This window comes from Podarcis melisellensis, assembly GCF_964234715.1.
Source record: "Podarcis melisellensis genome assembly, chromosome: 10".
Taxonomy (NCBI): Eukaryota; Metazoa; Chordata; class Lepidosauria; order Squamata; family Lacertidae; genus Podarcis; species Podarcis melisellensis.
The window spans coordinates 22,141,512-22,163,232 of record NC_138542.1 but is presented as its reverse complement, the minus strand read 5'-3'; the positions used below and the strand labels follow the sequence as shown (position 1 = coordinate 22,163,232).

Genomic DNA, 21,721 nt, shown 5'->3' with positions numbered 1-21,721 from the left:
TGGGGGTTCTCCTGAATCCTTTGCTGTCAACTAAGGCTCAAGTGGCCTTGATGGCACTGAGTGCCTTCCATCAGATTCGGCTGGTGTGCACTGAATTAGACAGGGATAGCCTAACTTCTGTTTTCTATGTTATACATAGGGCTTCCGCTGAAGACGGTTTGGAAACTGCAGCCGGGTTGCTCTCTGGAGCAAGACTGAACTCCAATCCTGGTCTGGCTACACTGACTATTAATCAGCCTCTAAGCCCAATTCAAAGTGCTGGTAGTCTTATGCAGCTAAATACTTTTATATCTCAAAGACCACATCTCCGCTTATGAACTGACTTGGACCCTGCGATCGCCGTCTGAGCTTTTCTTTATGCGCTCCCTCCCCACGAGGTCTGGATGGTGGCAGTATTTTTAAAGGGCCTGTTCAGTGGTGGCTCTGCAGATCCTCCCTTCACAATACAGTGGTACCTTACCCTCATTCGTTCTGGAGGTTCGTTCTTAACCTGAAACCGTTCTTAACCTGAGGTGCCACTTTAGCTAATGGGGCCTCCCGCTACCGCCGCGCGATTTCTGTTCTCATCCTGAGGTAAAGTTCTTAACCCAAGGTCCTACTTCTGGGTTAGTGGAGTCTGTAACCTGAAGTGTTTGTAACCTGAGGTGTTTGTAACCCGAGGTACCACTGTACATGGAAAGCAGTGAAGCCAGGACATGATGGAAGGAGCAGACCCCAAAACTTGCTCCTGCTATATCCTTCAGTCCTGTGAAGCTTTGAGCATATAAGAAGGTTAGGGCTACTGTTGTACATCAGAGTGCTCCCAGAGGGTGGGTTTTTTTAAATGCATTGGGCCATGAAATCTTTATTCTTATTCACATTTGAGATTCTCTTCCTCCTCACCCCACTACCCTGCAGCACAGCCTTTGCCTCTTTCACGAGACCATGCGTGTAGGGATGGTCGGGGCAGAGGATTTTGCAGTTTTAACTAGGCCAGAATTCTTGTAATGAGCAGGCATCTCTGAACATTAATTTCTCAGGAATGTGTTCTGTTAGCTTCTAGCCATTTTGATTAAAAAAAAGCAATGTACAGCTCAATAATCATGAGGAAACAAAATTAGCCAATTAGGAAGGAGGAGGCAAAGATTGAAAAGCCAGTGATAATTTGAATGTTGGACTTTAAGCCTTAGAAGGGAGAAAGTCAGGACTACAGAGGTCAGATTTCAGAGCCATAAAATTCAGATTATGGGTAACCAACTTCTGTTGGGGGTATACTTAGATCCAGAAAGTATGCAGGAGCTAAGTAATGGCAGATAATCATTCTAAATTCCAGCCGAATTTCAAATCCCTCATTCAGCTTCCTCCGGCTAAATTATCCCAAGATCCAGAACTATCTTTCTTAATGTGTTGCTTTTATTGTAATTGGTGCTCTGAATACCAACCGATAAAATGCTGGTAGCTACAATGCATTCCTTTGTAATTGTAGCTTGTTCTCCTTATAAATGAATACGTACTTTTCCCCCCATTAGAGTTATTTTATATAAAAGATGACAGTAAGTGAAATTAATCATAAGAAAATAGCTAATGTCAAAAATGCAGTATTTCATCATTAGTCATTCCACTAACTTCTGGACATTTCTTCTTATTGCCTGAGAAAAATAAAAGAGTTGACATGGCTAAGATTAATTCTGTGATGCCCCTGTAAGTTCTTAAACTTGCTTTCAGAAACAGCCCAATCAAGCAGCTGGACAGTGTGACATATCCCCAGAGTTCTTTAGAGAGTCCATACCCCTCTCCTTTAATCCAACACCATTGAGGGTCACTAGATAAGCCAACATAAATGGGTTTTGGGTTTCCCCAGCTTTACCCCAGGACAAAACCTACCTAATATCCCTGAAAATTATTAGCTATCACCACATACTCAATATATACAGCTATAAGACTCTCAAGTACCAGGATTTGCAGAGAGGGGATTTGAGTATCCTGAGAATCATCACTTTGTCGTTTCCCAACCTCTGTCCCACCAACAACTCAAAGAGTTAACATATACGCATTCAGTAGCTTGGCTTAAAAGCTCTCAAGGAAACAACACAGGAATTGATCTTAACCAGATCTGAACACATTAGATTACTCTAACCTAAAAAGTAGTTTTATTAACATTGCAATATAAATATTGCAGTCAATTAAATCAACAAGCAAAATGTTGGTTCTAGCTTCGAAGGTCTATAACCTCTGCTTATAGGAAATTAACACCATGGCAAGACCTAATATTAGGTAGGCTTAAATAAAGGTCCGCATTTATTTTGGCCCCCAAAGGGAGGGAAAAGGGAACACTGGAATCTGGATGTAACAAAAATGCCAGATGCACAAGTGTGTGTGTGTGTGTGTGTGTGTGTGTGTATTTCAGGGATGTGGAACTTGTGGCCCTCCAGATGTTGTTGGATTGCAACTCCCATCATCCCTGACCATTGGCCATGCTAGCTGGGGTTGACGGGTGTTGGAGTCCGAGAACATTTGCAGAGCTACAAGTTCCACATCCCTGAGTTTGCTCCTCTCTTCCTAACCCTTATTCTAGATACTGAAGTGCCATTCAAAGGCCAGAACAGAGCGCGGATCTGGTGAGCCAATTGGCACGGGACTATGATTTTGAGGGGGGCTACTCCAAGCCCTCCTGATAGAGGCAAAGGGGGACCCTTTGGTATACGTTATTGAGATGGGGTCTACCTTTCCCACCTGGCCTGGACCTATTCCCAGCTTTGCACAGCCCTGGCCATTCAGACAGAGTTCTTGGAGGAGGGTTAGACCACTGTTTTCAGTTATATCCGCTGTGCAGGATCCCAAAACTGTAAGGTGAAGTGTGAGAGCAGTGCTGTACTCCAGTGTTCAATAGGTTCTATAAACATTGCACATGAAAGCAGCCAACACATAGCAGTGCGTTTGATATGCCAATCATGCCCTGCTCAAAATGAAAGGTAGATTCACCCAGGTCTAACCAACCACTGTCATAGATATGCTACTATGGAAGGTGGGTGGCTGGGGAGAGAAATCTTTCTGATATAGCAGATTGTTAGCAGAACTTTTTCAGTTCTACTGCTGTTGCAGCAAGAGTGACTTGGAAAAGCTTCACTTGCAGAGCACTCAGGGCTCCAAGAAGGACTACACCCGACTGCTAAAACACCTGGCAAAGTGTCCTTTAGTAACTCTCGGTTGGATTCAGTCTTTGCAAGAGAAGCCCCAGGTATGCAAGGTCATCGTCATGTTGGATTAAGGAAGGCTTCTACTGAGACAGTCGAGTGTGTCTTAACTTACAGCCTTCCCATTTTCATAGAATCATAGTATTGTAGAGTTGGAAGGGACCATGAAGACCAACTCCTGGGATGCAGGAATATGCAGCTGTTCCATATGGGGATTGTTATGTACTAAGCTTGGATCCTAGAACAATAGGCAGGTAGGATCCTAGAATGCAACACCCGATTGGCTTGCAGGAGAAGACCAATCAGGCTCCAGGAGGCAGTGAATCAGCCTATTAGGCTGGTAGGATCGTAGAATGCAACAACTGATTGGCCTGCAGGAGAGGACCAATCAGGCTCCAGGAGGGAAGCAGAATCAGCCAATCAGATGGGACTCATTGTGTAAATAATGTATATAAAGGCCTGAGGTTTGGGGGTCAATTCAATCACTGTTTTACAAGCTGCAATAAAGAACATGAAATCACTGCAGGACCCCGAGTATATTTCAGGGATCAAACCTGCAACCTTGGCATTACCACCACCATGATCTAACCAGCGGAGCTATCCAGTTGGTTATTTTGATGAATTGCTGTATTTCCCTTTTCTCTGCAAATGGCTATGGTTTCTAGGCTATCCTGATGGGACTTCTCATCTGCTGAAATTTGCTACATTGGCAGTTGTAGCGATGTTTTCCTACTAGATAATAGTCAGGTCTAGGGACAGAGGGAATTCTGTATACGGCTAGTTTGCTTTTTTTAGCTCCACTAATGAAAAGTCTTCCAATGAAAAAGTGCAGGCCAGCAGCCTTCTTAGATTACTCTGACCCATATCCAGAAGAATCAGCTTCTAATCCTTATCAAGACCTGCAACTAAAACCAAACCACAAATATGTATGATAAATCTCTACTTGTCCATATGTTGCTGTTAGCTTTGGAAGGACTATTTTATATATTATATTTGCCTTGTAAATTTAGTAGCCTTCACATAAAGACTGTGTGGATTCCCCCACCTCACCCCGCTTTTTCTCTCCAGTTTTTCCCAAACACAACTTGAAGGTGTTTTCTCATTTTCATCAGTGCACAGTCTTCACTTGGTAATTCTAACAGCCGCAAAACACTAGATGGCCTCATCTTGTGCCTGCTGCACACAAACACTGGATTACTCTAATCCAATCTAATTTCATAGGATATAGAGTCCAGTCTCTTAAGACATATGTCTGACCTAGAAGTGCAAGTATATTATTGCAAAGCACTTTTACAGCTAGAGGCACACACACAAAAGATTGCAAAGATATAACAATGGATAGTGTATGATTATTCATTTCGTCATCCTCTTTCAGTGGGGAAAACTAGTTTTAATTAATATACAACCCACATTAGCAGACAAACAACACTCTTTTTAGGTTAAGGCTATGTATACACCAAAGTGTCAATTTGCAGTTGAATCACATTGATCCAGTTTTTCTGTGTGTGCTTTTGTGCATGTTCATTCATACACAAGAGCTTTCCACTGAACCTGTCCACACCAGTAGGCATTACTTGATGGGATGTATTTGCATTGAGTTTTGTTGCCCCAACCCTTCAATTAGTACTTCTACACCCTCCCCCAGTTCTGGCAACCTGAGGTCCTTGGTGGACATGAATACAGGTATTTGTTTACCTGTGTGCATGGCCATCACACACACACACACACACACACAGGTTTTCCAATATATCAGACTAGCATAAAATGGCAGGTTTAAAGAAAAGTGTGTGTGTGTTGTGGCTAACCCACTCTCTCCGCCACAACAAAACCCTTATTCTTATATTATTACTATATTGTTCTTATAGATACCTACCATACTTCAGCTAGGGAAGGAATCTACAGGAGAGATGTTGAATACAGTGGTACCTCGGGTTACATACGCTTCAGGTTACAGACTCCGCTAACCCAGAAATATTACCTCGGGTTAAGAACTTTGCTTCAGGATGAGAACAAGAATTGTGCTCCGGCGGCGTGGCAGCAGCAGGAGGCCCCATTAGCTAAAGTGGTGCTTCAGGTTAAGAACAGTTTCAGGTTAAGAACGGACCTCCGGAATGAATTAAGTACTTAACCCGAGGTAGCACTGTACAATACTTGGCTGCGGAGAAACACAAAGGGAAAGGAGGTCTACATTTAGAGTTTTAAAAGCGAGAACCAACCCCTTATGCTTAGGCCTGGAAATGAATGGGTGGCGAGGGGTGAAAAGCGTTCTAGGATTCTTCTAAGCTAAATTTTTCCTGCTGCTCATTGATGATAAAACCATGTTACAAGTGGCCTGTTTAGCTTGTTGATGTTCCAATGTGGGTGTATCGCCTTTCCTGGAAGCAGCAATTTTGCAACAGACTGCTGTTCCAGAACTCTTCATATTTAGCACAAAAATCTTCTTACTTGGACAGGTTTTCTTTTCAGGTTGCTTGGCAATTGCAAAAGTGTGGGCATCTGACTCTCTAGCACCTCTTCCTTAGATTTTATTGTGTTCCTTCTCTCTTTTATTCCATATTTACAGAAGAGAGTTGATCTCTCTGTGCATGTTTGATTTAACCCCTGCTATTATGGACTTATAGGCACATGTATGCATATGTCCGAAAACCCTTGCGGAACAGCAGACGCTAGCAATTCAAAAGCCGCAGTATGGTAGTAACTTTACTAGAAATGTCACAATATTCTAATAATTGTTACGGTTCTTCAGGCATGACAATGCAATGGCCCTTCACTGTACTTTAAAAGCATTTGTTATGGTTACTTCTTAACTCTTACAATGGCGCAATTCTGTAATTTTAGACTTTGAAATGGTCTTATGGGGAATCCACCTTTAGAAAAATAACGTATATTAATTCAAAATGTAGGAAGACAACCCTCGGACCCTCCCCAAGTGTCCCCATTTTCCAAGGACAGTCACGGATTTACAGAAGCCGTCCCAGTTTTTGATTTGATCCCTGAATGTCCTGCTTTTCCTTAGGATGTCCCTATTTTCAACGGAGAAATGTTGGAAGGTGTGCAGTTTTGTTTCTCCCCCAAACCAAGGTGATAAGTATAAGACCATCTGAATGGGGAAGGTTTTTTAATGTTTAATGGGTGGCATTTAAATAATAATAAATATTATTATTACTATTATTATGGAACAGGATGTCCCTGTTTTCATCAGAGAGATGTTGGAGGATATGAACCCTGCTCCATTTGGGATGGCTGCTGCTTATTCTGCTGAGTGAGGTCCTAGACTTCTACCCCAAGGTCTTACCCTGATTGCGCACTGCGTACAGCGGTTCAAGTCAATTAAGTAAAGACAGTCTGTTATAAGCAGCTGCTTTTCCTTCCCATTTGTTGTTGTTGTTGGATCCAGCCATTTAAAGCAGAGCACCTGGAACAAGCAGGATGGAAGGATGAAACGAGGGAAGGAAGGAGGAAGGAGGAAGCGAGGGACGGAAGGAAGGAGACATCTGTCTCAAAAGGTTGCAATGAAAAGAGCCCTTTAAGAGCACTTTTTTAAAAACCCGCTAATTAGATAAAATTAGCCGAAGCAGATTAGCTTCTTTCTCCTATAATGCCACAAATTACGTAAGCACTAAGACATTCCATCACAAAATTAAAGATTATGATTTCTGAAATCTAGTTTGAAGAAAATCTACACTAGGAAATAAAGCTCTCCTTCATGTATTAATTAACAGCAAGGGAAATTAGATGAACATTGGCTCTCTCTATTAATACCTTCTTTCAGATTAGTCCCAGTAGGAAACTGAATAATTTCCTCAGGAGAATTAAAGCCCTTCTATTTGTACTAATGACGGGGTGATTTATAGGATATTATTAAATTATGTGGAGCAGCAAAGAGGCAAGCAAAACTAATGAGGAAAAACAGGTAACAATTATGAAATATATGGTGAATTTGTAAGCATTGTTTAGTTTCTTTATGTTAAGACTTGGAGGCCTGCTGCATCCTGAACTGTACTTGTGTAAGGTCTACATGTGCATAAGCAGGAACGCTGGCATGACCAAAGTTTCCAATCATGCGTACAACTGTAGCGTCCATTACTCACCTTTGGCCAAGTGAGTTGAGAATCGTTGGGTGAACGGATGAATGGAATAACTGCTAGATTATTTCTAAAGGTGCTACTGAGAAGGTGGGTTCTAACTTTAGCAGGTCAGTATTAACATTTATAACATTTATTGCTTGCAAGGTAGCAACACCAATGCGAAAGTCACTACGAAGGATTCAAATGCAATACAAGCATAGATAAAGGTAAAGGGACCCCTAACATTAGGTCCGGTCGTGGCTGACTCTGGGGTTGCGGTGCTCATCTCACTTTATTGGCCGAGGGAGCCAGCATACAGCTTCCAGGTCATGTGGCCAGCATGACTAAGCCACTTCTGGCAAACCAGAGCAGCGCACGGAAACGCCGTTTACCTTCCCACCAGAGCGGTACCTATTTATCTACTTGCACTTTGAGGTGCTTTCGAACAGCTAGGTTGGCAGGAGCAGGGACCGAGCAACGGGAGCTCACCCCGTCGCAGGGATTCAAACCGCCGACCTTCTGATCTGCAAGTCCTAGGCTCTGTGGTTTAACCCGCATCCCTCACAAGCATAGATAAAGCAACGTAATATCATCATATACATCCGCCTTCATTATGTTAGTTCAACACAGTCATAAAGCATCATTTCAGTGTCACTAATCAACTAGCAATTTATTATTATTATTATTATTAATTAAATTCACATACTGCCCTTCATCCCTAGATCTCAGGACAGTTCACAAGGTAAAAAACACACAAAATAAATAATAAAAACAAGAACAAATACGAAGCAAACCAATAATCCCCTTTATACCTTTTGACACACACAGTTAGTCCCCTTTGTTGCTACCCTATTTTATACTATTAGCTATGCTTAAGTGCTTAATCTTTTTGAGGCTTCTACAGAATGAATTGTTGCATTTTCCATCTCCTGATGTTTCCAAATTGTTTTCTTATCCATAACACAGCTTGCTTATCCCTTTCAGTCACGTCAAATATGGCATTGTTTTCTTTCCATCGAGCAATCTTTCTTCAAAGACAACTTAAACCAACGATTTAACTGTTTTGGTCCCTACAAAAGGCACGCCTTGCCTTGGGTGTTGCTATTTATTCTAGAACCAGCCCTGTTTGCTGCTCTGCCTTAGGCAGCAAAATATATTGGGCCAGCCCTGTGAACCAGAGAAAACAGTGTTGCTGGTGAGTCTATCGAATGGATTTTATGAAAAAAGCGAAGACAGAACGTACAAAGGAAACACACACCCCCATACACACATGTCGGCCAATTGTACAACTGGATGAAAGGGGGCAGGAATTACATGTTCCTGCAGAGGGACTCCCTTTGAATATGACAGTACTCCAAATTCAAGTCTAATATAATTAACGTCACAAATGACAATCCAAAACCATTGTCAAAGTTATAGAATGTCTATATTTCTTAATATTTGGGGTATATAAATAAACAGCCTGGTTTTTTGGTTTTTTTTAGAAACCTTAAATTTTATGTTTAGATTCTAAGCAAGCACAGCTGCTTATGGTAGATTTGAGGAAACTGCACTGTACTCATTGTCTACATACATTTTGAAAGGGTGGATCATGCCTAGAGTAAATCTTAAGTCAGAATGTCTTCTTCTTTTTTAAAGTCCAGGATGTCAAAATACAAAACACCAATGGCTGAGTGTGTGAATATACAGATCTACATACCAAATAAGCTACATATTGAAAGACTTTCCCCCTCTCCCTATTGCATCAAAGCAACATATATGACCGACATCTGGGGAGGATCAAGTTCAAAGAGATTTCAAAGATTTGTATTGTCAAGGAAAAGGATTTGATACTGCAAGAGATTGTTGCAGGCTTCACCCAACATAGAAAGATCCTATGAACCCTGACCCCTGATTTAATGTATGTATAGCAGGAAAACTCCAATTCAGACCTCGTTAAATCTTATTTGTGGCATTAGGGGTCGTTGACCAACTTAATTGAAAACAGGCATGTAATAGCTGAAATTTAAATGAAATACACCTTGCTTTGAGGATGATGTTGATGGTAATCATAATCATAATAAATGACCTCCACACACTCTGTAAGTGCTAGTTATCTGGAAAGGCCTTTCATTCTTGCAAGAATTTTGGAAATTTCCTACACTCAAAAGTTTCATTCGCTGGCTCTGAGTTGATTTATGATTGGATTTATTGCACTTCCTTCAACTTTCCATTCAAGTGAATTCCAAAGTGGCTTTCAAACAATATATTTAATCAACAGCAATTTTTTTTTAAAATCACAGTGAAAGCACAAAACATCACAGTTACAGTGCCTGAGCCATTAAAAAGCTGAGCATACTAAGTCATATAATAGCATTAAGAAATCAAGAATACAACAACTATAAGTTTATACATTCTACAGAAAGACATGGTTGCTGACATGTAGAACTTAGCAAGGAGGAGGATGGGGACAAAACCAGAATTAGTTGAATCTGCCTGTCATGGGCTCTGGCTTCACCTACTGTTGACCTCCCAATCCCAGTGGGCAACAACCATCTGCCATCATCTGCAGACCAGAAGCCTGTTTGTAACTAGCTAGACCAGCAAGGTATACTGTTGTGCAGCAGTTGTGCACAGGAAGGTATAAGCAGGCTCTCCTAGACTACCCCACCTCTTACCTTGACAACAACCTCATTACAACAGCATTAACTAGATGAATACATCAAAGAGCATAAAAGAAAACAGCTTGTGTGGAAGCAAGCTAAGCTGAATTATGTGCAACAACCTTCCCTTCCTATGGAACCTCTGTTTCCATCTCCTATTTTGGATGGAATGACTTATTACATTCCAGCTATGATTAATCTATACGTTTTAATTAGTATTGACAGAGTATTATTATTGTTTAATGCCAGCATGCAATGTTTTTTATTTTATATTATTTCCTTTTGTTATATTTTCAATTAATATTTTAAAAATAATTTAAAAACAGTGCGTGGGCTGAGTTGTGCTTCTTGCCCTAAATTACCCAAGCACATTTCGCTGCTCTGAGTATTCCAGAGAACATTCTTGCAGTGCAAAGTTAAGGGCCAAAGCCTGTGTTGACAGATATAAGCCTCTAGCTTTTTAACTCAATTGAACTTTGGACTTAACTCTTGGATCACTTACAGCAATCTAAGAGGTTGCTGGCTTGAAGCCTGATTCTACACATCTTTGCTTAGAAGTAAGTGCTGTTGCGCTCCAAGAGATTCTAGGCAACCGTGCATCAGATTGTACCGTTAAGTAATTGTGCAAACTGGCTACCAGAGCTCAACTTGCGAGAACCTGGGAGAGGGGATATCACAATTTCAGTGATTAGAGAAATAAGACCCAAGAGATCCAAAACATTGAGCTCTGTAATACAGTTTGACTCTTGCATAACATGCTGCGAATTACAATCTTGAGCACCACAAGTAATCATGAGGATGGATCAAACCATTTTAATGGAGTACTCACCAAAAGAATTTGATGTATGATGAGACATCGGTCACTACATGTGCTTCACGGGGAATTAAACAACAACAACTCAGAAGTCGCATCTGTAGAAAAGAGGAAATGTTTTGTAGATATCTAAAGACATCACCCTGGATTTATTGGGCTCAGCTGAACTATAAATCCATGGGATAATAATAATATAATAATTTATTATTTATACCCCGCCCATCTGGCTGGGCTTCCCCAGCCACTCTGGGCGGCTTCCAACAAGACACTAAAATACAATAACCTATTAAACATTAAAAGCTTCCCTCAACAGGGCTGTGTTTAGATGTCTTCTAAAAGTTTGGTAGTTATTTTTCTCTTTGACATCTGGTGGGAGGGCGTTCCACAGGGCGGGTGCCACTACCAAGAAGGCCCTCTGCCTGGTTCCCTGTAACTTGGCTTCTCACAGCGAGGGAACCGCCAGAAGGCCCTCGGCACTGGACCTCAGTGTCCGGGCAGAACGATGGAGGTGAAGACGCTCCTTCAGGTATACTGGATCGAGGCCGTTTAGGGCTTTAAAGGTCAGCACCAACACTTTGAATTGTGCTCGGAAACATACTGGGAGCCAGTGTAGGTCTTTCAAGACCAGTGTTATATGGTCTCGGCGGCCGCTCCCAGTCACCAGTCTACCTGCCACCTTCTGGATTAGTTGTAGTTTCCGGGTCACCTTCAAAGGTAGCCCCACATAGAGTGCATTGCAGTAGTCCAAGAGAGAGATAATCAGAGCATGTACCACTCTGGCGAGACAAGTCCGCAGGCAGATAGGGTCTCAGCCTGCGTACCAGATGGAGCTGATAAAAAGCTGCCCTGGACACAGAATGGACCTGTGCCTCCATGGACAGCTATGAGTCCAGACTGACTCCCAGGCTGCACCTGGTCCTTCAGGGGCACAGTTACCCCATTCAGGACCAGGGATTCTTCCACACCCGCCCGCCTCCTGTCCCCCAAAAACAGTACTTCTGTCTTGTCAGGATTCAACCTATTTACTTTCCAATCTGATTTTTTGGATAACCGTCTGTAATAATGGGTAATGTTACCTCCACTTTCAGAGGCTTCGTGCCTCTGAATACCAGTTGCTGGAATCACTAATGGGCAGAGTACTGTTGCTCTCATATCCTGCTTGCAGGTTTTCCCAAAACATATGATTGGCCACTGTGAGACTAGATGAACCATGTTGGACCAAAAGGACCATTGGTCTGATCCAGCAGGCTTCTCTCATGTTCTTACATTCTTAACGAAAGAAGATAACTAGAATAATAGAATCTTAGAGTTGGAAGGGGTTATCGAGTCCAACCCCCTGCAAGGCAAGAATCTCAGCTAAAGCATCCATGGCAGATGGCCGCCCAACCTCTGCTTAGAAACCTCCAAGGAAGGAGAGTCCACCTCACGTGGGAATCTGTTCCACTGCCAAACAGCTCTGACTATCAGAATGTTTTTTCAAATGTTTAGTCAGAATCTTCTTTCTTGTAAACTTGAAGCCACTGGTCCTACTCTCCAGAACAGGAGAAAACAAGCATGCTCCCTCAGTCTCCTCTTTTCCAGGCTAAACATACACAGCTCCTTCAAACGCTTCTCATAAGGCTTAGCTTCCAGACCCTTGATCATCTTGGTTGCCCACCTCTGCACACATTCCAGCTTGTCCTTCATAAATTGTGGTGCCCAGAACTGGACACTGTATTCCAGGTGTGGTCTGACCAAGGCAGAATAGAGTGGTACTATTACTTCCCTTGATCTGGACACTATACTTCTGTTGTTGCAGCTTAGAATAGCGTTAGCTTTTTTTACTGCTGCATCACACTGTTGACTCATGTTAAGCTTGCGGTCCACCAAGACTCCGAGATCCTTTTCACATGTACTGCCAGGTGTCCCCCATCCTATATTTGTGCATCTTGTTCTTCCTGCCTAAGTGCAGAACCTTACATTTGTCCCTATTGAAATTCATTTTGTTCGCTAGTTCCTTTTATCCTTAGGAAATATATTCTAAGCAGGGATATACTCACTAGAAAAATCGACATCAAATAACTTCTGAAATTAAAGTCTGAACCATATAATTGTCAAAGTTATCTACCACCAAGCCTACAAAACCAAGAGAATCAATTTCAGAAAAGAAAAAAAAAGTTTTACAAAACCAGTAATATGACAGAGGAAACACTAGCCCTTCAGGGACACGGAACATGTTTCTCTCCAGATGTTGTGCAGACCACCCCGGCTGGTGGAAGTTATGTGTTCATCAACATCTGAAGGGCCACAGGTTAATTATTTCTTATTTACACCAAAATCTACCTTTACAAGGCCCAAGAACAAGTTGAGGGAAAGACAAACGTCTGATATAAAGCAAATCAAGCGTCTGACATTTTTTTCTTAAAGAAAGGAGAGAATTCCTACTTTCACATCACCTCATTTTATTAGTATCGCCAAGGCAGACACCAGAATTAATTTCCCAAGAAACCAGAAAGCATGATGTTAAACCAAGAATCTTAGATTGCATCCACAGTACAGTGGCAAGGAATGCAGCTAATAATGGATGCATATAATAATGGATGCAATCAGCAACACTGAGAATAAATGGATTAATATAGTCCTGGGATGTAAGGCACATAAATAAGGTTTTAATCATCATTCACATATACTGCACAAACATGACAAGATCCAGAGGCAAATCCAAACATTTAATTTTTAACAATATTTCAAATGTGACATTTCTTTTGTTTATTGTTGCGCTGGCTAAGTTACTGCAATGTATCTTTTACACATTATTATCTTACTCAGTCTTGCCTTTGCCCATTTGCTAATAGCTGTTCTTGAAGGCCAGTTAGTAACCTATTCCAAAAAACCTCCAGAGAAGGCATAGGCAAACTCAGCCCTCCAGATGTTTTGGAACTACAACTCCCATCACTCCCTAACAGAACCAGTGGTCAGGGATGATGGGAATTGTAGTCCCAAAACATCTGGAGTGCTGAGTTTGCCTAAACCTACTCAAGACACTAAGCTGCCTGTTTCCACAAAGAAAGGACAAATAGGCTAGAGTTGATGCACATGAGTTACATGGGACAGGTTCAATCTCTGGCATCCCCAGTTAGAAAGAAAGGCATTAGGTAGTATGCCTAAGAAACTCTTCTGCCTGGAGAGCAGCTGCAAGTCAGTGTAGACAATATTGGCTTGGGTGGACTCATATGAAGCTGCTTTGCCTCATCATCAGGCTTGGGCACATTTATTCTTGACTATTTGTAGCCCATTAGAGCACAATTTTGCAGCCTCTCTAATTACGGAGGCATGCCAGGGCTGCCTTGAAAAATGCAATGCTGTATTTGATGTTAAAGCAGCTAGGCTTTCCATTATTTAAAAGGGGGTGGGGTGGAGAGAATCATAGAGTTGGAAGATACCACAAGGGCCATCGAGTCCAACTCCCTGCCAAGCAGGAAACAATACACACAGAGAGAAAGCACAATACAGAGAGAAAGAACAATACAGTGGCACCTCGGGTTACATACGCTTCAGGTTACAGACTCCGCTAACCCAGAAATAGTGCTTCAGGTTAAGTACTTTGCTTCAGGATGAGAACAAAAATCGTGCTCTGGCGGCGCAGAGGCAGTGGGAGGCCCCATTAGCTAAAGTGGTGCTTCAGGTTAAGAACAGTTTCAGTTTAAATACAGACCTCCGGAACAAATTAAGTACCGTACTTAACCCAAGGTACCACTGTAGTCCCAATGTGGAAAAAGAATGCTGTTTTGACAAACATGAAACATTTGCTTTTGACCTGTCATGAAACATTTGCTTCTATAGCCCTGTCTGTACAAGAAACGCTGCATGGATATTTATTACAAATGCCACAAAAATGGATGAACCTATAGCAGAGAGAGGAGGGGAAATATTTAAACTTAGCAGTATACATAATCGCAGAGATTGACACAATCATGAATCACATTCAGTTATGCCCTGTGCTGAACTAGAGTTGGGAAATTGGTACTATTGGTTTCAGTATGCTGTGCATGAATGTAGAAAACAGTAGTTTATGCTGAATTACAAGTTTTGAGCCAGCGGTTTTGATGCATGTATATGGTTTTGCTTGAGCATATAGCCCTTCTAAGACAGCTGGGGCATGTACAAAGCTATGTTCAGCACGAGACCAAGGAAAGTATGTGCACGTCAGAGATCCTTTGCACTCTGCACCATGGCTTAAGGCAGTGTTTCTCAACCTTGGGCCTCCAGATGTTTTTGGCCTACAACTCCCATCATCCCTAGCTAGCAAGACCAGTGGTCAGGGATGATGGGAATTGTAGTTCAAAAACAGCTGGAGGCCCAAGGTTTGGAAACACTGGCTTAAGGATCTGACTTTGGCCTCATCTGCACAAACATTTAAAACAGTACAATATCACTTTTAAACAGTTGTTGTTGTTGTTGTTTAGTCGTTTAGTCGTGCCCGACTCTTCGTGACCCCATGGACCAGAGCACACCAGGCACTCCTGTCTTCCACTGCCTCCCGCAGTTGGGTCAAACTCATGTTCATAGCTTCGCGAACACTGTCCAACCATCTCGTCCTCTGTTGTCCCCTTCTCCTTGTGCCCTCCATCTTTCCCAGCACCAGGGTCTTTTCCAGGGAGTCTTCTCTTCTCATGAGCTGGCCAAAGTATTGGAGCCTCAGCTTCACAATCTGTCCTTCCAGTGAGCACTCAGGGCTGATTTCCTTAAGAATGGATGGGTTTGATCTTCTTGCAATCCATGGGACTCTCAAGAGTCTCCTCCAGCACCATAATTCAAAAGCATCAATTCTTCGGCGATCAGCCTTCTTTATGGTCCACCTCTCACTTCCATACATCACAGCCATAGCTTCCCCCAAAAGGCAGCATAAACAAGTTATCTACTAACCATATGCCTCCAAAAGCAGATCAGTTGGACCCCACTATTTCATGGTTGATTTCCAAAGCAAGGTGCTGTCATTATCAGCAAATATTTAATACTGTTCTCAAGCATTCTTGTGGTCTGAAGGGATTCAGTGTAATATATCTTCACAGGTCATACCCTGGTTGGTTCCTATTTCCCTGTAATACTCTTTAATCCTTTATAATATCGCCCCTGACTTCAGTATCCCTCAACCTTACAGGAGTCGCAAGAAGAGTCGCTTACTGTATTTCCAGCTTATTTATAGATCACTTGAGAAGCGTTTCTTTTTAATGGTAACAAGAAAAACATGCCTTCTCACATAATTGTTATTTAAGCTGCCTGCTGAATCTATCCCGACCAAATTAGAGGCTTTTATGAATCTGATAGCTGGTGAGTCATCATGAAATAGGCCCAAACTGCACAAATCCCTTTTCGAGCCAGGCCTTCACTCACTAGGTGACATTTTAATGAGAACATTCCCCCTCACAGAAACTCGGTGAATACATGCAAAGGGAACCCACTCAAAATAGCGCTGCGTGAGGAAAACACCTATAGAAGAAACATGGTGGGGGTACAAGAACTCAATGCTCCTCTGCTATTGTCATAACAACCTGAACGCTTTCCCTTGCCAAAAAACACACTGGAATAAATGCCTTATAGCCGAGTGGTCATATTGCTATACACAAATGAAGCGGGGTGGGGTGGGAAATCAAATTAATTTCCATTACCACCTCCACCCATCCCCGCTGGTCTTTGCAGAGGTATAAATTGCCGTTTAAGAAACCAATATGGTGTTTAAAAGTGCCCGCAAATATATTATTTCACCACAGCTGCAGCAGCGGAGGTTGTCTTTGTGGTTATTGAATATTCTGCAGAGTTTAAGTTAAAATATGCTTGATACGATGTGTCACTGGCTGATAAGCACTCTGACATTTCTATATCCCCACGCAACGGGTCTTTTAATTCTTTTGTGTTTGAAAGGCCTGAGCAGTTTCAGCACTGAGAGGGTTTAGCCCAGAGATGCGGACATAGATTCACATGTCAGTTCAGCATCTAAGGCTTCGGGTTTCTTTTCCCCTTGTTCTTTCCTCAGTACATGCTGTCCTGGCTACATCTCCCCAAGGCTTTTCACAATTATTAGTTAAAATGAAGCGGGGGGGGGGGGAGCTTTTTCTGTTCTACATTCCTTCAACCCAGTTAGCGACCATCTTCTGGGGATTACTCAAGAAAAATAGCTTAAGAATCAATTTAGCGCGTAAAATCTCGTTTCGGCCTTCTGTGTTATTTTTAATCCAATTAACATCTGAACTTGCAAAAACAAAGGCTACCTTGCTACAGAGGAGGAGGAGATGACTTGCCATAAATCATACTGGAGAGCAGAAATTAGCATCCTGAGCCTTGTTCCATTTTTTTTTTTTAATCATTTCTCTGCGTAGGCTTGTCAGAAAGCTCAAGATAAGATGGGGAGAAGCAGTGTCCTAAAATCGTTGCTCCTCCTTTTCTTCTTTTCATTTGTTTTGATGATCCCAGAGCATCAGTCCAGCTGCTGCAATGCTTTACAATGTGTCACAGGCACAGGTTTTCTGGTACCTGCTCTCAGGTAAATGATTGACCTTATCTTGCCCTTTGAGACAATTTGAGGGAAGACTTTTGATATATAGTGGTACCTCGGGTTAAGAACTTAATTTGTTCCGGAGGTCTGTTCTTAACCTGGAACCCTTCTTAACCTGAGGTACCACTTTAGCCAATGGGGCCTCCCACTGCCGCTGCACTGCCACTGCCACACAATTTCTGTTCTCACCCTGAGGTAAAGTTCTTAACCCGAGGTACTATTTCTGGTTTAGCGGAGTCTGTAACCTGAAGCATCTATAACATCTATAACATCTGTATCTATAACATCTGTTACCCGTGGTACCACTGTATATTTTAATGTGCACATGTCTCAATTACATTTGCCATGAGTCAACACCTGGGAGCAGAGAATGGAAACTCAAAGCTTCCTGTACCTGCCCCTGCCTCTCACACTGCTGCTTAAGGGGGTAAAATAGCTGCCAGGCATTCATGTACATCCATGAGCCAAACCCAGACCCATAGGAGCCCTTCAGAACTCCACTCTAGGCTTATACAGTTAGGATATTCAAAACAAAAGCATTTGGGGGGTTGGGGAGGGAGAGATGCAAGCTGAAGACTTGTCTCTCACTCTCACAACTAGGAGGTTATTAATATAGCTCCCCCCCCCATCTCTCATAGGTTTGCCATAGATTCCAAATCAAGATCTACAGTGCATGTTTTTTCAGAATTTCATTCAGTTACTTCGATAAAAGCTTACACCAAAATAAGCAGGCGTTGTAACTGATATGCAGGAGCCCCGTGGGACATGTTTGTTATTGGGCTATACTGTTTCTGGGTACAGGTAAGGATGGAGTTGAATGTTTGAATGCTTTCCTATCTATATACAATGATGTTGTTAAGGAATGCCCCAAGGAGCATTTCCAAAATGTGTGTGCCTTTACAAGGTAAAAAAAGAGAAGAAGATAAAGGATCCCCGGATGGTTAAGTCCAGTCAAAGGCAACTATGGGGTTGTGGTGTTCATCTAACTTTTCTGGCCGATGGAGCCGGCGTTTGTCCACAGACAGATTTCCTAGTCATGCGGCCAATAGGACTAAACCGCTTCTGGCACAATGGAACACTGACAGAAACCAGAGTGCGTGTAAATGCCGTTTACCTTCCTGCTGCAGCGGTACCCATTTATCTACTTGCACTGGTGTGCTTTCAAACTGCTAGGTTGGCAGGAGCTGGAACACAGCAAAGGGAGCTCACCCCATCGTGGGGATTTGAACCGCCAACCTTCTGATTGGCAAGCCCAAGCGGCTCAGTGGTTTAGACCACAGCGCACCCACGTCCCTACAAAAAGACACCAAGCAGTGGAAAGAAAGCCGCTTGATTTCAGTCTTTGCACCACAATATGGCAGGACACCCTGAACACCAAGTTGGAATTCTAAAAGTGGCATCTGGGTTGAAGAGCCTTCTGTATCATCTTCCTGACGCTGTAGCCTGCTGTTTCTTCTGAATGCTTTTGCAAGTTTTCTGTCTTTTAAACAGACTCTGCCTATTATTCATATTAGGTAGGCCTTTTGGTTGTGAAGCCTTTCTTTGTGTTTGGCACACAATGTGCTCCCAACAAGCACTGTACCGAGTACTTCAGCTGCAAACGAAATGCTAAGGTATTATCAAGGTTCATCATGGGGTGGGGTGGGGGCAAGACCTTGTCTTCACTTTGGTAAATACAGCTATTTTTAAACAGTGCTGTAAGCAGCAGGCTTACCTCGTTCCTGTTGCTTCCTGATTTCTAATTGCTACTCATGCTGTTCATTATACTTCTCAGGCTTCTCTCTGACATACTTAACACTATGTCCAATCCAACCCACCCAGACAGGCATGGAAGATGCTCTGCAACTCATTACACAAAGAGCTACCCCACAGAGTTGTTGGACCAGCCTTTAGAGAGAGCCTACTGAATTGACTTCTTCCTTAATGTATTTATAATCTTTGTTGGAAGCTGCCCAGAGTGGCTGGGGAGACCCAGCCAGATGAGCGGGGTACAAATAACAAATTATTATTATTATTATTATTATTATTATTATTATTATTATTATTCCTGGAACTGCTGAAGACCAAGATACAGAGGTGTCTGCAGAAATAATTCCGGAGGGATAGGCAACGTCTATGACTTGCTGCCCAGTAGTGATGTATGGAAGTGAGAGCTGGACCATAAAGAAGGCTGATCGCTGAGGAATTGATGCTTTTGAATTATGGTGCTGGAGGAGTCCCATGGACTGCAAGAAGATCAAATGTATCCATTCTTAAGGAAAGCAGCCCTGAGTGCTCACTGGAAGGACAGATCCTGAAGCTGAGGCTCCAATACTTTGGCCACCTCATGAGAAGAGAAGACTCCCTGGAAAAGACCCTGATGTTGGGAAAGACCCTGATGTTTCCCAACATCAGGGTCTTTTCCAGGGAGTCTTCTCTTCTCATGAGGTGGCCAAAGTATTGGAGCCTCAGCTTCAGGATCTGTCCTTCCAGTGAGCACTCAGGGCACAAGGAGAAGGGGACGACAGAGGACAAGATGGTTGGATAGTGTTCTCGAAGCTACCAGCATGACTGTGGGAGGCAGTGGAAGACAGAAGTGCCTGGCGTGCTCTGGTTCATGGGGTCACGAAGAGTCGGACACGACTAAATGACTAAACAACAACATGACTTGCTGCTACAGGTTGTTGACTATTTGCAGTCTTCTTATGACTGAATCCGACTTCCCATTACATGGTTCTGAAGCGAAGCAGTGAGAACCAATGGTGAGCTGTGCCTATTGGTGATATACTACATCGTATGGGATTTTATATTTCAGATTGAATTAATAACAAATCTCTTCACTTGTCCATTTAGCAATAACAGAATAAGACACTTTGAAATACAGCTTCAGTTTGTCCACTGAACAACAATATTATAGGCCTCTAAACCAAATGTGAGAACTTTTAAAGGCTGGATTTCACATATTTTACCCCAAATCTGCTTTGATTGTAGTGAATGCCAGCCATAAAGGCTAAAACCAGTCTGACCTTTTTGTTAATGCTTTTCTGTCCATAACCTAAAGAAAAATAGAATCGTTATTTAAACTGGAGTTTTGAGGTCTTGGCCAAACCAGACAATAACCTTTTTTCAGTTTCTTCTTGGGACAGGTCTTCAACTTTTCTCTATGGACACTCTGCAAATGTAAGTCACACAACTGATCTTCACTCATTGTCAAACAGCCATGTCTTCACCCTGCACATGCTGTAACTGGGAGGGCAAGTGCTACAATGATAGCGGTACCCTCCAACATTTCTCTGATGAAAATAGGGATGTCCTGCCATAGGGAAAAAGTAGGACATTCTGGGATCAAATCAGAAACCAGGATGGCTTCTGTAAATCCGGGACTGTCCCTGGCAAATACTTGGAGGGTCCGAGTTTGATGTGGTCTAATAGTTCAGTAAACCCCATGTTGCATATGTCACACTGTGATGGATGTATTTCTTTGGTATGTCTCCCATGAATACACAGTAATTGTCACTTTTAGCTGTACCTTTGTGCAAAACTGAAGGTATTTCATCACAGTGATGCCTCATTGCTCATTGCTTTGGTTCCATGTTGCATGTACCATACTTGACATATTAATCTTCCATCACTTTCCCTAGTCTGCTTCCGTACCCAATTGACACTCTTAATTTAAAACTAAACAGAAAAACAGAAGGGACCTACACACATAACCCCGAATCATGAGTGAAATTTGACACTAATGCTAGAGCTACAATGCTACATTGGACACATACTTTGTCCCATTGACCTCAGAGGAATTCACTTTTTTAAAAAAACGCTTAGGCCAGGACTGTCAATGTGGAAACTCCAGAAGGAAACACTGCAACTGTTCAAATACTGAGCTTTATTTTGATTATGAAATACAAACCAAAGTTCTTTTTTTTCTGCCTGTTTTGGTATGAATTAACATGCAGGTCTTTAGATAGTGTGAGTGAACAAATAAGCAGTTCAATCATGTTGTGTTTCAGTGGGGCTTACTCTCTACTGAATATGTCTAGAATTGTTGCCAAATAATGCCAAGCAGAATTTTTAAAATGTCTCTATAATGGCTTGCCTTCTCTGATGACATGGAGCATGATATTGTGGATTTATAATAGGCCAAGAATATTTTATATTGAAAGCATCAAGCTAGATTTGGAATAGATGACCCTTGGAGTCCCTTCCAACTCTAGAATTCTAATACGTTTGAAAACTAATTGGTTCTTAGGTAGAAGTTGTACCGCTAAAGTATATATCGAATTCCTCTTTAATAAACATTGATGCAGAGATGAAAGATCATTCACATTAGTACTGTGGTACCTTGGTTCTCAAATGCCTTGGAACTCAAAACGCCTTGGTTCTCAAACGCCGAAAACCTGGAAGTAATTGTTCCAGTTTTCAAACGTTTTCTGGAAGCTGAACATCCAATGCGGCTGTTGGCTATTGTTTCTGGGGCGCCTGCACCAATCAGAAGCTGTGCCTTGGTTTTAAAA

At 42.3% G+C, this 21,721-nt stretch overlaps 1 long non-coding RNA gene across 1 annotated transcript; it reads left to right on the top strand.

Annotated features, from left to right (window-relative positions):
• Positions 1-6,652: 6,652 nt before the first annotated feature.
• On the top strand, positions 6,653-9,325 carry LOC309379681. The gene is made up of 2 exons (XR_014172593.1): positions 6,653-7,348; positions 8,879-9,325. It is a non-coding gene; the product is annotated as an uncharacterized lncRNA (long non-coding RNA).
• Positions 9,326-21,721: the final 12,396 nt, after the last annotated feature.